This window comes from Cydia splendana, chromosome 8 (assembly GCF_910591565.1).
Source record: "Cydia splendana chromosome 8, ilCydSple1.2, whole genome shotgun sequence".
Lineage (NCBI taxonomy): Eukaryota > Metazoa > Arthropoda > Insecta > Lepidoptera > Tortricidae > Cydia > Cydia splendana.
In genome coordinates, this window is record NC_085967.1 from 11,280,768 (window position 1) to 11,295,885 (window position 15,118).

At 39.4% G+C, this 15,118-nt stretch overlaps 1 protein-coding gene across 1 annotated transcript in view; it reads right to left on the bottom strand.

Moving 5' to 3' along the window:
• The window catches only part of LOC134793142 (F-box only protein 21-like), a 155,441-nt gene that overhangs the window by 110,905 nt on the left and 29,418 nt on the right, over positions 1-15,118 (bottom strand). The window lies entirely within an intron of this gene.

Consider the following 15,118-nt stretch of genomic DNA (forward strand, 5'->3'; position numbering starts at 1 on the left):
ATCTTTGGTATTCCACTGGGAATTGGCCTTAAGCCTAAAGGGCTCTCCCCACACTTGACGCGACGCGGAATCGGCAAAAACCGATAGGATAAAGCTTTATGTCCACGCAATAAGCGCGAAACAGACATCGTTCGATTTGGATCGGCTCGGCCGACGCCTGAAGATTGAAATTAAAAACGCAAACTTTTTTTTCCCTGTACTGAATGTGCTGTGTGCAGAATTTACTGTAGGGGGCCCCGAGCTTCGCACTGCCTAGGGGCCCCGACATGCTTAATCCGGCCCTGCTCATATATGAGCCGTGGGAGAGGAGGGGTTTTAAGATCCTAAACTCTTGGGGCTAATAACCTTATTAAGCCCCAAGAGTCTAGGCTCTTAAATAGAATTAGGCTCGGGGGCTAAAGAGCTAAATAGCCTTTTAGCCTTTTAGGCGTCAAGAGATGAGGCGAGCCCTAAATAAAGAGCTAAAAGGCTCGAGTCCTTTGGATCACTAGGTACGAACTAGCTAAAGAGTCCATACCAAATAGAATCACGGGACTAGGGAGTGGTTTCAATTTATGGTTCTCATCTCATGGCGCCTTTAACGCTAAGGCTTTTTTTTTCTTAAAGTTTAAGTTTCTGTTAGAGCTGCTCGTGCGTTTCTTACCTGCTAGTTATTTATTCTTGTTGGATCGATAAATGGATATGTACCTAAAATAAATCATGTTTCAATAGGTACCTATTTAAACTAATTGCAAAATGTTAGGTAGGTATCTAATGTTAAACAAATTAATTTAATGGCTTAAGAAAGTAGTATGATGAGAGCGAGTACGATTTCGTGCAAACAACAAGTTCCACTGCGGAAGTCTACTTAGTGACTCATAGAACATAGAATAATTTGCGGCTGCGCCATTGCAGGTATGATTTGTGGATGTGAGACACCTGGTTTGATATTTACAATACTTCTTACGTTTTCAAAATACAACCAGTGTAGGTAAGTTTGATCTCCGATTATCCATAATACTGGCTACTATAATAGGGGTCTAGGAATAATGGGCACGCGCTCTTCAGTCGAATCCAAATGGTTCGTGAATACATATGTTGGTCAAGTGTCCGCGAGTCCATCGTTTGGGAGGTACACTTTCTCTAATATACTCGTTAGAGGGATCAAAGAGCAACGCAATTTTCGACTTTATCAGTTATCTATATAAACGGTAAAAGTGACGCCGCGCGTGTATGGGATGAGCAAAGCGTGCAATCGCTTATTTCATCTGTCGGAGTCGTTTATCGTTTCACTGGCCTTGATCATGCCGCGGATAGGGTTGCCATACGTCCGGATTTGTCCGGACATGTCCGGGTTTTTGACCCTTTGTCCGGATTGCGGCCGGACTTGGCATGTGTCCGGATTTTTTGGAATGACCTTATAAAAATTAAATGCGCGCCCGGGGAGGGGGCTACGGGATCGGGCGAAGGGAAAGGGAAAAGTAGTAGATCCACGATACAGTACACCGCAGAGAGCAGCGCGCCGCCGGGGCGTCGTTCAAGTTACGCCAAATCTCTGCTACAAGAAATGTCCGGATTTTTAGGGTGATGTCCGGATTTTTATCAGTACATTTAATTCTTCCATATGGCAACCCTAGCCGCGGATGTGTTGATGCCAATTTGGACAAATTCAATTACCAATTTCTCTTTCACAGTCTACAACTCTACATTTCCTTTTTTGTTAGAAAATTTCATGTTAAGTGCTTTGCGCATGCGAAACGAACTGAGTAAATGTCGTACTACATTATCATTATGATGAAAAGAAAATGAAAGTTTCTCGGAGACATGCACGTAGAGTATTCAAAAAGACGTTAACTAATAGAGTGATATGGTTGCTAATGCTGCCTGTGGACGTTGAGATTAGGTAAATAAGACAAAAGGGAAACTACTTTTCACTAGACCACACTAGACAAGCGACTACAATAGGATGAACATACATAAAGTCTCTTTTTTACAAATATGTACAAAATACATACTTATGCATTTATTTCATTAAGTACTTTTTTACAGCTGTTCTTAGGTATAATATAAGGCTTAGGTAGGTTCTTTTTAATCAATTAATTGTTTATGTGTATATAGTAACTTTTCATAAGTATCGCCAGTTAAATGACTAAGAATCTAATAAATAGAGTCAATCTGAATCGGTACGTTTAAGTAGCTACATAGATAAATTTAATGTAGTTAGATAATCTAGACACGCGGTAGCGTGTCCAGCCAAGTTCAAAGAAAAAGGAACTGGCGACGCAGCAACCGTGTGTAATATTACACGAACCATTTCAAGCTACTTTTGACCCCTTTACAACTTGAAACCTACTTAACCTACACAAATGAAATTTGGCACATGTATTCAAGCCCCTTAGCTTGTCCAAAATACAAAATTTCATAAACGTAGCTCAAACAGTTACTGATAAATTAACGTTTAAAAACCGGCATTTTTGTGACTGACTGACATAGATCATAAACCTAACCCACTTCCAGATGACCTAGAAACTTGAAATTTGGCATCAAGGTAGACTATTAGGTGTATATAGAGGGAAAAATCTGAAAAGTGGAAATTATTGATATTTCGATGGAAACAAAATAATTAATACTTATAGACCAAAAACCTAACCCACTTCTAGATCACTTAGAAACTTGATATTTGGCACCAAGGTAGACTATTAGGTGAATATAGAGAGAAAAATCTGAAAACTGGAAATTATTGATATTTCGAGGGAAATAAAAAAATTAATACTTATAGACCAAAAACCTAACCCACTTCTAGATGATTTAGAAACTTGATATTTGGCATCAAGGTAGACTATTAGGTGTATATAGAGGGAAAAATCTGAAAACTGGAAATTATTGAGATTTCGATGGAAAAAAAAATTTATACTTATAGACCAAAAACCTAACCCACTTCTAGATGACTTAGAAACTTGATATTTGGCATCAAGGTAGACTATTAGGTTTATATAGAGGGATAAATCTGAAACGGGAAAAATTATTGATATTTAGACGTAAAAAAATTAATTAGGTAATACTTATAGACTAAAAACCTAACCCACTTCTAGATCACTTAGAAACTTGATATTTGGCATGAAGGTAGACTATTAGGCGTATAAAAAAGAAAAAAATCTGAAAACAGAAACTTTTTAACAATTGTCCGCGCGTTAGCGAGGGTCTCCTTTTCAGCTTAGGCAAACTGCTTTTATGATGAATACCTACTATAGTAATTTCTGTACAAAAAGTAATGATATCCCAACAAAAACATAAATGTGAAATGAGAGCCAAGTTCAATATTAAGAATATGTGTCGTTGTTGACTCGTTGACAAAAAAATTGAGATCTATATGGGTGCCAAGTTCTGTGTTGTGTAGAAAATCCTGAAATTATAAAGGATTTGACTTGGCTAGTTTTTACCAACAAATCAAATTTTAGAAAAGTACCCTATACGTAAAAACTAGCCAAGACAAATCCTTTATAATTTCAGGATTTTCTACACAACACAGAACTTGGCACCCATATAGATCTCAATTTTTTTGTCAACGAGTCAACAACGACACATATTCTTAATATTGAACTTGGCTCTCATTTCACATTTATGTTTTTGTTGGGATAATTATTACGTCTGCAGTATATTCAAATGAATTAAGAAGTCACGAAAGTTCAATTCTAGATTGCATTTCTATATATCAACAATGACAGCAGTTCAGTTATATCAGGTAGGTATAAATTTACTTACATTATTACATTCTATCCAAGTGAAGTATTCTCTTGTTTAAGGAAGTCCCATACAGTTTCGCTCCAGTTTGTCCACGTCATAGTTTGACTTCAATTAGATGCTAGAAGTCTGTCCTTACCCTACACCGACTTTAACAGAGCAAAGTGTGAAAGTAAATATTTATAAACGTGATAATTTTCATAGGAACTCGACGTTAATGATCGCACTCCACACTTTGTCATTTCAAAGTCTGTGCAGAGTTAAAAGCTTGGCGTGTGACTACTTTTGTACTATTCTAGGTACTATACAACTCCATCAGCCTTATAAAAAAAGACCTCATTTCATTAAACACTTAATTGAAATCATACAAAACATGAGACACCACGTCACATACTGCTATTTTAAGACACAGCGTAGGTATCTATCTACCTAAAAGCGCGTCTACTATTCCAATTATAACTTCTAACAGAGCGCGAAAATAGATCCAATAACTCTCCATGCGATCCAGCAGAAAGCTGAAATCCTGTAATGTCTATCCTATCTATCTCATTCCTGTGGTAGACATAGGTATTTAGGTACCCTTTAATTACTTACTTATGATTCCGAACATGCGGCGCTTTACTAAATATCGTGTGCTTAAAGGGCTAATTAAAACTTTAAAACCATGACTACTTTGAAACAAAGGCTTTCACCTCACGGAGTACCTATGGTTTTTTTTTAATGCAGCCTGTAGCCTGTTATTTTATTATCTTAAGTAGTTTTATTTGTTAGCACTTTTTAAAGGTTTGATAAAATAAAACCCATGATTGTCTGCAAGCGACACTTTTATAGCTGTATAATTATTAATTACACGTCAGCGTCTATTATTTCCAGTGTTTTGTTTTGTGTAATAAAATTAATTATTACTATAATAATATATTACTCTACATTTCATAGAATACCTCCCTACATCATTTATGATTACGGTCGGCTATTAAATTCGATTTGTAGGTGAACGTTTGACCGTGTGACCTGCCAATATACTCGTATCCTGTTGGAAAATACCTCGTTTTGTTTGTAGGTACTAAAACCTATTTAATGTGGTATATAGGATGGAGGCTCTACAGCTGATTTATATGCACCTCACGAAACTAATCTATTTAATATTCAGTATTTTCGTCAATGAACATTTCGAATTATCTATAGCACTAGTTACCTATAGATAATTCGAAATGTTTACTTTGTTGCTTATATATTTAAATTTTTCAAACAGTTTGCTGTTTTTAGGCACGACGCGATGGAACGGAAACATTTATATAGATGGTGTTTTAGATAGTCGCCATAAGATATATATGTCGTAGCGGTGCTCAAATAAATCTAACGCTTTAAATGTCATAGACCTAATAATATTAATTATAGCTACATGTACTTATCTTATACGTATTTAGAGCGCGTAAAAACTTCCAGTGCCCGCTACCTGTCACAGTACCTACTCGTAATTAAATAATTGTCCAGTAGTGTAATGGAGCAGTATCGATACGCTGGGTCCAGCGTGACCTCCCGCGTCGCCCACGGTGGCACCACGCGGCACCGACTCCCGCGCTATTTACGCATTCAACTGATATTAATAGATCTTCACGAAATCATATTTTTAAAAGCGAACTTCTGAAGTGCCAAGCGAATTTGTATGCCTTCGCGAATAATATTTCGCAGGTAATAAGCAAGACAAAACATCATTCATTGATTGTGTGAAAGGCTAAGAAAAATTCGTGTTTCTCATTTGACAGCTGATATAGATGGCGTTGTACTGCACCGTATCCACATATTACGTTAAGAGCGCTATTACATTTCGGCGTTGAGCGAGTTTAGGTATTTTACGCGCTGCGGCAGGCCGTGCGAGCTCAGTATGCCGATCCCTTCTACCACACTCGCACTACAATGATGGATTAAACATTCTTGATCCTTCGCGAAGCATATTGAAATCAACCATAACAACACTAACTGTACTTAACTTTTAAAGTTCTAAAACTGTTATTTGGTAAGTACGAAAATACTAAATGCAGTGCAAATGTACATAGGGGCTGTTCATAAATTACGTCATCTATTTTTGACGATTTTTGACCCCCCCCCCCCCCCCTCAAATCATCCAAAAATCAAGCTTCGGATGAATCTGTTTCCTCCTACGTCATGTTACCATCATCCGATGTCCAGACCACCCCCACTCCGCCCATTTGAAACGACGTAATTTATGAATAGCCCCATACTCGTACTTATGAAGGTATATTACTCGAAAGAAATTATAGGTACCTACTCGCTTATTTACATGTTTCGTCATTGCATTTGGTACCTATAGGTTGTAAAGTTTGTATCAACGAGGGTTTAAAAACGAACTGGTACTGAGGATCTGATGATGATTAAGGTGGTCACGGATACCAATCAACCATGTAGTAACATGATTAGGCTCGTTTGATTCGTCTCAACAAGATCTTTGACACTGAAGATACACAGGGTCTGATGATGGAGCTGGAAGGTGGCCACGGGTACCAGTCTATCATGTAACTAAACAACTTCGTGTTTGGGCTCGTTTGATTCGTCTCAACAAGATCTTTCACACAAGACAGTACTCAGGGTCTGATGATGGAGCTGGAAGGTACCATTACCAATCAACCATGCAACTAAACCACATCGTGTTTAGGATCGTTTGATTCGTCTCAACAAGATCTTTGACACTAGGTGATACTCAGAGTCTGATGATGGAGCTGGAAGGTGGTCACCGGTACCAATCAACCATGCAACTAAACCACTTCGTGTTTAGGCTCGTTTTATTCGTTTCAACAAGATCTTTGACACAAGATAGTACTCAGGGTCTGATGTTGGAGCCGGAAGGTGGTCACCGGTACCAATCAACCATGCAACTAAACCACTTCGTGTTTAGGCACGTTTTATTCACCTCAACAAGATCTTTGACACAAGGTAGTACTCAGGGTCTGATGAGGGAGCGCGAAGGTGGCGACGGGTACCTGTCTATCATCATCAGACCCTGAGTAGTATCTTGTGTCAAACATCTTATTGCGACGAATCAAACGAGCCCAAACACGAAGTGGTTCAGTTACATGGTAGACTGGTACCCGTGGCCACAGTCCAGCTCCATCATCAGACCCTGAGTACTAACTTGTGTCAAAGATCTTGTTGCGACGAATCGAACGAAGCCAAACACGAAGTGGTTTAGTTGCATGGTTGATTGGTACCGGTGACCACCTTCCGGATCCATCATCAGACCCTCAGTACTACCTTGTGTCAAAGATCTTGTTGCGACAAATCAAACGAGCCCAAACACGAAGTGGTTCAGTTACATGGTAGACTGGTACCCGTGGCCACAGTCCAGCTCCATCATCAGATCCTGAGTACTATCTTGTGTCCAAGGTCTTGTTGAGACGAATCAAACGAGCCTAAACACGAAGTGGTTTAGTTGCATGGTTGATTGGTACCGGTGACCACCTTCCGGCTCCAACATCAGACCCTGAGTACTATCTTGTGTCAAAGATCTTATAGAAACGAATAAAACGAGCCTAAACACGAAGTGGTTTAGTGGCATGGTTGATTGGTACCGGTGACCACCTGCCGGCTCCATCATCAGACCCTGAGTACTATCTTGTGTCAAAGATCTTGTTGAGACGACTCAAACGAGCCTAAACACGAAGTGGTTTAGTTGCATGGTTGATTGGTACCGGTGACCACCTTCCGGCTCCATCATCAGACCCTGAGTATTATCTTGTGCCAAAGATCTTGTTGAGACGAATCAAACGAGCCCAAACACGAAGTGGTTTAGTTGCATGGTTGATTGGTACCGGTGACCACCTTCCGGCTCCATCATCAGACCCTGAGTACTATCTTAAGTCAAAGATCTTATTGAGACGAATAAAACGAGCCTAAACACGAAGTGGTTTAGTTGCATTGTTGATTGGTACTGGTGGCCACCTTCCGGCTCCATCATCAGACCCTGAGTACTATCTTAAGTCAAAGATCTTGTTGAGCCGAATCAAACGAGCCCAAACACGAAGTGGTTTAGTTGCATGGTTGATTGGTACCGGTGACCACCTTCCGGCTCCATCATCAGACCCTGAGTACTATCTTGTGTCAAAGATCTTGTTGAGATGAATAAAACGAGCCTAAACACGAAGTGGTTTAGTTGCATGGTTGATTGGTACCGGTGACCACCTTCCGGCTCCATCATCAGACCCTGAGTACTATCTTGAGTCAAATAAATACATATAGAATGTCAGGTCGTTTCAAATATTTTTAATCCTGTCCGGTAGTTTATTAAACTGTACCATTATAAATTATAATACTATAAAAACAGTGCTAGGATCAAAGTCTCTCGTTGCGGTTTACACGCACACAGTATAGCGTTTTACACGGCGCCCGCCGCACACAATGATAAAAAACCTCGTCGTCGCCGTTGAAAATGTGCGGAGCCGACCGACACACGTCCTGCCTCTACAAGCTCTGCCGCGGCACTAAGCTGGCGCAGCGCGCGTCATCGGTAATATAGAGTAGTTTTCAAAAAATTGCCAAAAAATTATAGTAGAATTTCATAAACACTAATGTATACCAACAGTATAAGCAAACGTTGCAGATTGCTTGAGTATGAAAATGACTTCGATATTAAGTAGATTTTCGTAGGAATTAACACTTGTTTCGGAGAGAAAATCGAGTTCGTTTTACTTTGATTTTCTCTTTCTCAAAGGTATGTCGGAAAAATATAGTTTGATATGCCTAAAGTACAGGGTATTAGTAATACAAAATAGCCAGGTTTAGCAGAGTAAAATTCTCAACATTTCCAAATAAGAGCTCGCCATTCAGTGCTTCACGGGGTTTTTCGGAAACGACCATCAGAAAAAAAATCATTACTAATTGAATAAGTCCTTTTTCTAATATTTACAACGATATTTATAAAGATAAGAAGACGCTTTTACTGGAACAAGTACTCATTGTTTCTAATAATGAGCGCAAAGTCCTGAATTTCGTCGACTAGTATCATCAATTTTGCATTATTTCGACTTTTATTGTAAGAGCGCTCTTAACGCTGGTTGTCAAAAGTTGTCGTTAGACAATCCAGTGACCACACATAACATAGCATAACCTAAAGGGTGTCTGGAAGAGATTGCTTTTTAGCGATAAGTCCGCCTGTTGTTTAACCTCTTCTTTTCTGTATGAATTGTTTTCTGTAATGAGGTGTGCAATAAAGAGTATTTGTATTTTAGTTGTCAATCTAAATTACCTATAAGTATTCTAATATTTTTTACTAAATTAAAATCATGCAGAGATGCGAAGTACCTACCAAGCCAAAGTTACCTAGTTATAAATTAATTAATATTTAGGCGATAAACAGAGGCTATCATCGTAAAGTGCTTTTAGGGCCCATAACCTGTTCATTATCTAAATAACGATTATCTTTAATACCTTCTTGGACACAAAAATTCTGCAGAATATTGTAAATTAAATACGTAACTAGATGTAGCTGACTGTACATACCCGAACAGTAATAGCAGAGATACAGTGGTAGTTAAAGCTGATTTCAGGTTGAACTACTTTGCTAAACACTGGCTCCTACTGACCCATTTGTATTCATAACAAGTTTGTTGACCTCGTTGACCAGCGACCCTGCTCGCGGTTAAGTACGCCGAACAAAGCCGCTAATGTTACTGCCGAGCGAGTTGCTGACTTTCGGAACGATCTGGCACAGTGGAGTGTAACTATGTGAAAAGGCAGGTACCTACCTATGATACTTATAGTGCAATCAATGTCCGAGATAACAGAGCGGTTTAATATTGGCACAATTCGTTATCAATTGGGTTGGGGGACCGCGAAGGGACGCAGATAGAGAATTAGATAGTCTGACCGTCTGACTAACGAAAGGCTAGAGTTAGACCAGCTAAGTTGGCAGCGATTTTGATAGCACAGGCTGCAAGTGTTATTTTAAACGTCATAATTTCATAGAAGTTCTTAAATTTGAAATATTTAACTGTCCAGCCGGACAATGATAACGAGCACATATGAAAGAATAGGCTATTTATTGGTACTCTATTATCCTAACAAATTGCTATATCTTTGAAAGACGGTTGTTGCATGTTTAACCTATAGGGCCGAGCGCTGTGCTGCAGTCAGTGGCGGATTTAAAGTCTTTGCCGCCCCTTTCGCAGCACCCATCATATTGACTTAATTTTAAGCTATTTCTTGTTGAGTTCAAAATTTTTTGTCACAATTTGCCGCCCCCAATTTTTTGCCGCCCTACTGGGCCTTAAGGGCAAATCCGCCACTGGCTGCAATAACAGTAACACTTGAGCTTTAATAGGCTGGCCATTCTTACAGCGACAATGTATTATGTAGGCCATCGAGCTAGAGTAAGACTGGAACTTGATTGTATACTATTAAGCTATAAGCTACCAAATGTATGGTATGATTAAATGCTGCACGCCATCGACGGATTAATCCACAAGGGCCGGCTGAGGGTATATGAAACGAAATGAACCCAAAACAGTAGAACGCGTGAGAATTAGGTTATTCATAACTAACGATTAGGTGCATTCAGGTAATTTCAAATACTTCGGATTGTCCGGTAACTCCGAAAATTGTACTCTAAAATGATTGTTATGGGTGATTTATGGAATTACGTCTATACCTACCTACAATAAAGAAAAAACCGGCCAAGTATAACTGAAATATCCTCTATTCTCACCTCTATTAATGGGGCCCTCTGTAAATGAGACAGAAATTTATTTGTACCTGGCTAACTGAGAGCCTGGGTAAGTGGAATACCTCTTTAAGTGAGACAAATCTGCTCGTCCCTTGAAGTCTCACTTGTCCAGGTTTCACTGTATAGGTAAAGAACTATTTTGTGTTTTTTTTTTCAAAATTTTAGACCCAGTAGTTTCGGAGATAAAGAGGAGGGAATGGTCATTTTTTGGCTATTTTCTTAAATAACTTCTAATCTATGTATTTTAAAATTATAAAAAAAAAAATTTGAAATTCTCAAAACGAGCCTGTTAATTTGATATATAACACGATATAGTTTGAAACTCTTTATTTTTTAACTTTCTCATTTAGGTAGGTACCCCCCAAAAGTGAACCCCATGTTTAAAATTTATTTGTTTACGGTACATGTGCATCTTTGGGTCCAGGGCCGGATTAAGCATGTCGGGGCCCCTAGGCAGTGCGAAGCTCGGGGCCCCCTACAGTAAATTCTGCACACAGCACATTCAGTACAGGGAAAAAAAAGTTTGCGTTTTTAATTTCAATCTTCAGGCGTCGGCCGAGCCGATCCAAATCGAACGATGTCTGTTTCGCGCTTATTGCGTGGACATAAAGCTTTATCCTATCGGTTTTTGCCGATTCCGCGTCGCGTCAAGTGTGGGGAGAGCCCTTTAGGCTTAAGGCCAATTCCCAGTGGAATACCAAAGATGAGAGCTTCAGCGTCACTTTCTTATCTACCTCTAATAGCCAATTTTAAGCGAGGCTAAAAGCTAAGCTCAACTAGTGCCGCAAAGTTGATTTTCTCAATAGTTAATATTTTGAGAGGCTGGACAGCCATTGTCCGACCATAAGACCAAACGCCGAGCCACATGATTAGAATCAACCTAGTAAAGACCTAATAAAGAATTTCCATATATTAAAATTACTTAATTTACTAGAGTTAGACCAAGATAAGCCTGTAACAATATTGATAGCAATCGCAGTGCAAGTGTTATTTTAAACGTCAAAACTTCTACGAAATTATGACGTATAAATAACACTTGCACTGTGTATGCTATCAAAATCATTGTAGACTTTTCATGGTCTAGGTACCTCTATTAATTCACCAGTCAAGCTAACATGTAGATACAGGGTCAATTAAAGAAGCAAAAATAAACGCGAGCGCAGCGAGCGCGTTTTTTTTTGACAATATCGCAAATTGTGAAACCGTGTTAAAAGGCTCGATCGGTATCGATCTTCATCTGGTTCTAAAAGTCCGGAGTGCATGAGGCGAGCTTTCATGCAAAGTCAAAGCCGTGCTTCATCAGGCTTCAGAATAAATAATTCAGCACAGACACGAACCAATGTCCTTTGTATTAAAAAGTGAGACCGCAGACCGAGCTTGGCGCAGCGACGCCAAAGGCTAAGCTGAAGTAGAGGAGATATGGAACACAATAAACCAATGGTAAATTGAGGCTGAAGGTCGAGCATTCCTTTGAAAAACTGGGAACACTTTCGTCTCTTTCTTTTTCTTTGTTTTAATCAATCTAGTCCTCGTGATTCTGAGTCGAAATAACCCAAAAGTTGTTGGTTGTTCGAAATTTTTTTCGAACCATTTTCCCTGAAAACCTCAAATTACAACTTTACAACAGGTACCTACGCAGAATGCGCCTCGTAAACTTTTACGTATTGCTTCAATTTTATTACAGTATTTCATTAATTTAAAGAATGAAATAAAAAAACAATAATTTGTTATTCATTATTATAAGAATAAAAAATTTACTCATGAATTTTGAGCCTATGGAACAAAATTTTATTTGGTGCGCGCTGAGCCGCCAGGGACCCCTAGCCGAGGCGGGGCCCCCAAGCCGAAGCGGGGCCCCTAGGCAGTTGCCTACTTTGACTTAGGGTTAATCCGGCCCTGTTTGGGTCACTAATTTACTTATGTGTACCAAATTTCAACTTAATTGGTCCAGTAGTTTCCGAGAAAATAGGCTGACAGACGGACAGGCAGACAGACGCATGAATGGATAAGGGTTCCGTTTTTTCCTTTTGAGGTACGGACAGGGCCGGATTAAGCATGTCGGGGCCCCTAGGCAGTGCGAAGCTCGGGGCCCCCTACAGTAAATTCTGCACACAGCACATTCAGTACAGGGAAAAAAAAGTTTGCGTTTTTAATTTCAATCTTCAGGCGTCGGCCGAGCCGATCCAAATCGAACGATGTCTGTTTCGCGCTTATTGCGTGGACATAAAGCTTTATCCTATCGGTTTTTGCCGATTCCGCGTCGCGTCAAGTGTGGGGAGAGCCCTTTAGGCTTAAGGCCAATTCCCAGTGGAATACCAAAGATGAGAGCTTCAGCGTCACTTTCTTATCTACCTCTAATAGCCAATTTTAAGCGAGGCTAAAAGCTAAGCTCAACTAGTGCCGCAAAGTTGATTTTCTCAATAGTTAATATTTTGAGAGGCTGGACAGCCATTGTCCGACCATAAGACCAAACGCCGAGCCACATGATTAGAATCAACCTAGTAAAGACCTAATAAAGAATTTCCATATATTAAAATTACTTAATTTACTAGAGTTAGACCAAGATAAGCCTGTAACAATATTGATAGCAATCGCAGTGCAAGTGTTATTTTAAACGTCAAAACTTCTACGAAATTATGACGTATAAATAACACTTGCACTGTGTATGCTATCAAAATCATTGTAGACTTTTCATGGTCTAGGTACCTCTATTAATTCACCAGTCAAGCTAACATGTAGATACAGGGTCAATTAAAGAAGCAAAAATAAACGCGAGCGCAGCGAGCGCGTTTTTTTTTGACAATATCGCAAATTGTGAAACCGTGTTAAAAGGCTCGATCGGTATCGATCTTCATCTGGTTCTAAAAGTCCGGAGTGCATGAGGCGAGCTTTCATGCAAAGTCAAAGCCGTGCTTCATCAGGCTTCAGAATAAATAATTCAGCACAGACACGAACCAATGTCCTTTGTATTAAAAAGTGAGACCGCAGACCGAGCTTGGCGCAGCGACGCCAAAGGCTAAGCTGAAGTAGAGGAGATATGGAACACAATAAACCAATGGTAAATTGAGGCTGAAGGTCGAGCATTCCTTTGAAAAACTGGGAACACTTTCGTCTCTTTCTTTTTCTTTGTTTTAATCAATCTAGTCCTCGTGATTCTGAGTCGAAATAACCCAAAAGTTGTTGGTTGTTCGAAATTTTTTTCGAACCATTTTCCCTGAAAACCTCAAATTACAACTTTACAACAGGTACCTACGCAGAATGCGCCTCGTAAACTTTTACGTATTGCTTCAATTTTATTACAGTATTTCATTAATTTAAAGAATGAAATAAAAAAACAATAATTTGTTATTCATTATTATAAGAATAAAAAATTTACTCATGAATTTTGAGCCTATGGAACAAAATTTTATTTGGTGCGCGCTGAGCCGCCAGGGACCCCTAGCCGAGGCGGGGCCCCCAAGCCGAAGCGGGGCCCCTAGGCAGTTGCCTACTTTGACTTAGGGTTAATCCGGCCCTGGGTACGGAACCCTAAAAAAACTTTGCTATCTTAAATCTATGAGCCACTCACTATGGGTCTTATAGGTACTTGCTTAAGTAACAACAATAACAATAGAGGAAAATGCGGAACAGATTTACCCGGAACTTGAAAGATGTCTAGTCACTGTTGTTGGGAAGACTCCAAGGATACCTATAAACAGTCCTAATCCGGACACGTCGCGGTGAGAGCGTATGTGGTGGAAATAGTTTTATAGAAGAATCCTAAATCCTAGGTAGATTAGATATGTTTTGGTAGGTATTTCGTATTTCTACACTATACATACGCTGATATAATATGGGGTGATATCGTTGAGATTGGACTATCCCGACTATCTGAATATCTGTAACTGATAATGGGTAAGTAGGAATAATAGTTCTATGGTGAATCAACAGGATCTAATCTGTAATTTTTTTTGCGAAGGTACATAGGTATAAATAAAACTATTTTTCTAGGTACCTAATATCGCACACGTCACGCAAGCGGTGTGCCGTCTCTCATAAGGATCTGTATACTACAACGCGCACGTGCACGCATCCGGTGTGCACAGGCCTTTAATGTCTGTCTGGCTCTAACACAACAATAGGCACTAAGAAAAAGTTAAAAACTCTATTGAGCACGCACATCTCTTCCGTACATGGATTGCAATAGAAACAAGCCACGAGCGCGGTGCTTCCGCACTAACAAATTAATACATCAGTTTCAAGTGGATCAATATAGAGCCACTTATGCAAATTCTATTAGAAAGTTAGCACATGGGTATGTGTAGACAGGCAATAAATAATATCTATCGTGTGAATATTCCAAAGGTAAGTGTGTATTTATGAGGTATTGAGAGTTGAGAGTTTAGCACCTGGTGAAGATCAGAAAAACAAGATAATTAAAAGTCCTGAATTCTAAGGGAAGGGGATGGAAATTTTTATACTAGCGGACCATATAAATTCCACTCTTTCAACAAGTCTCGGAAACTATTAAATTTATAAACTTTATGAGGGCCTAACATACTAAATAATTAGGGCCGTCTTAAACTATACTGGGGCCCTTGGGCACATAAGAATTTGGGGCCCTTTTGGAAGGTAAAGAAATCAAACTAAACTAACATTTTTCTACTATGATCTTTTATTTAT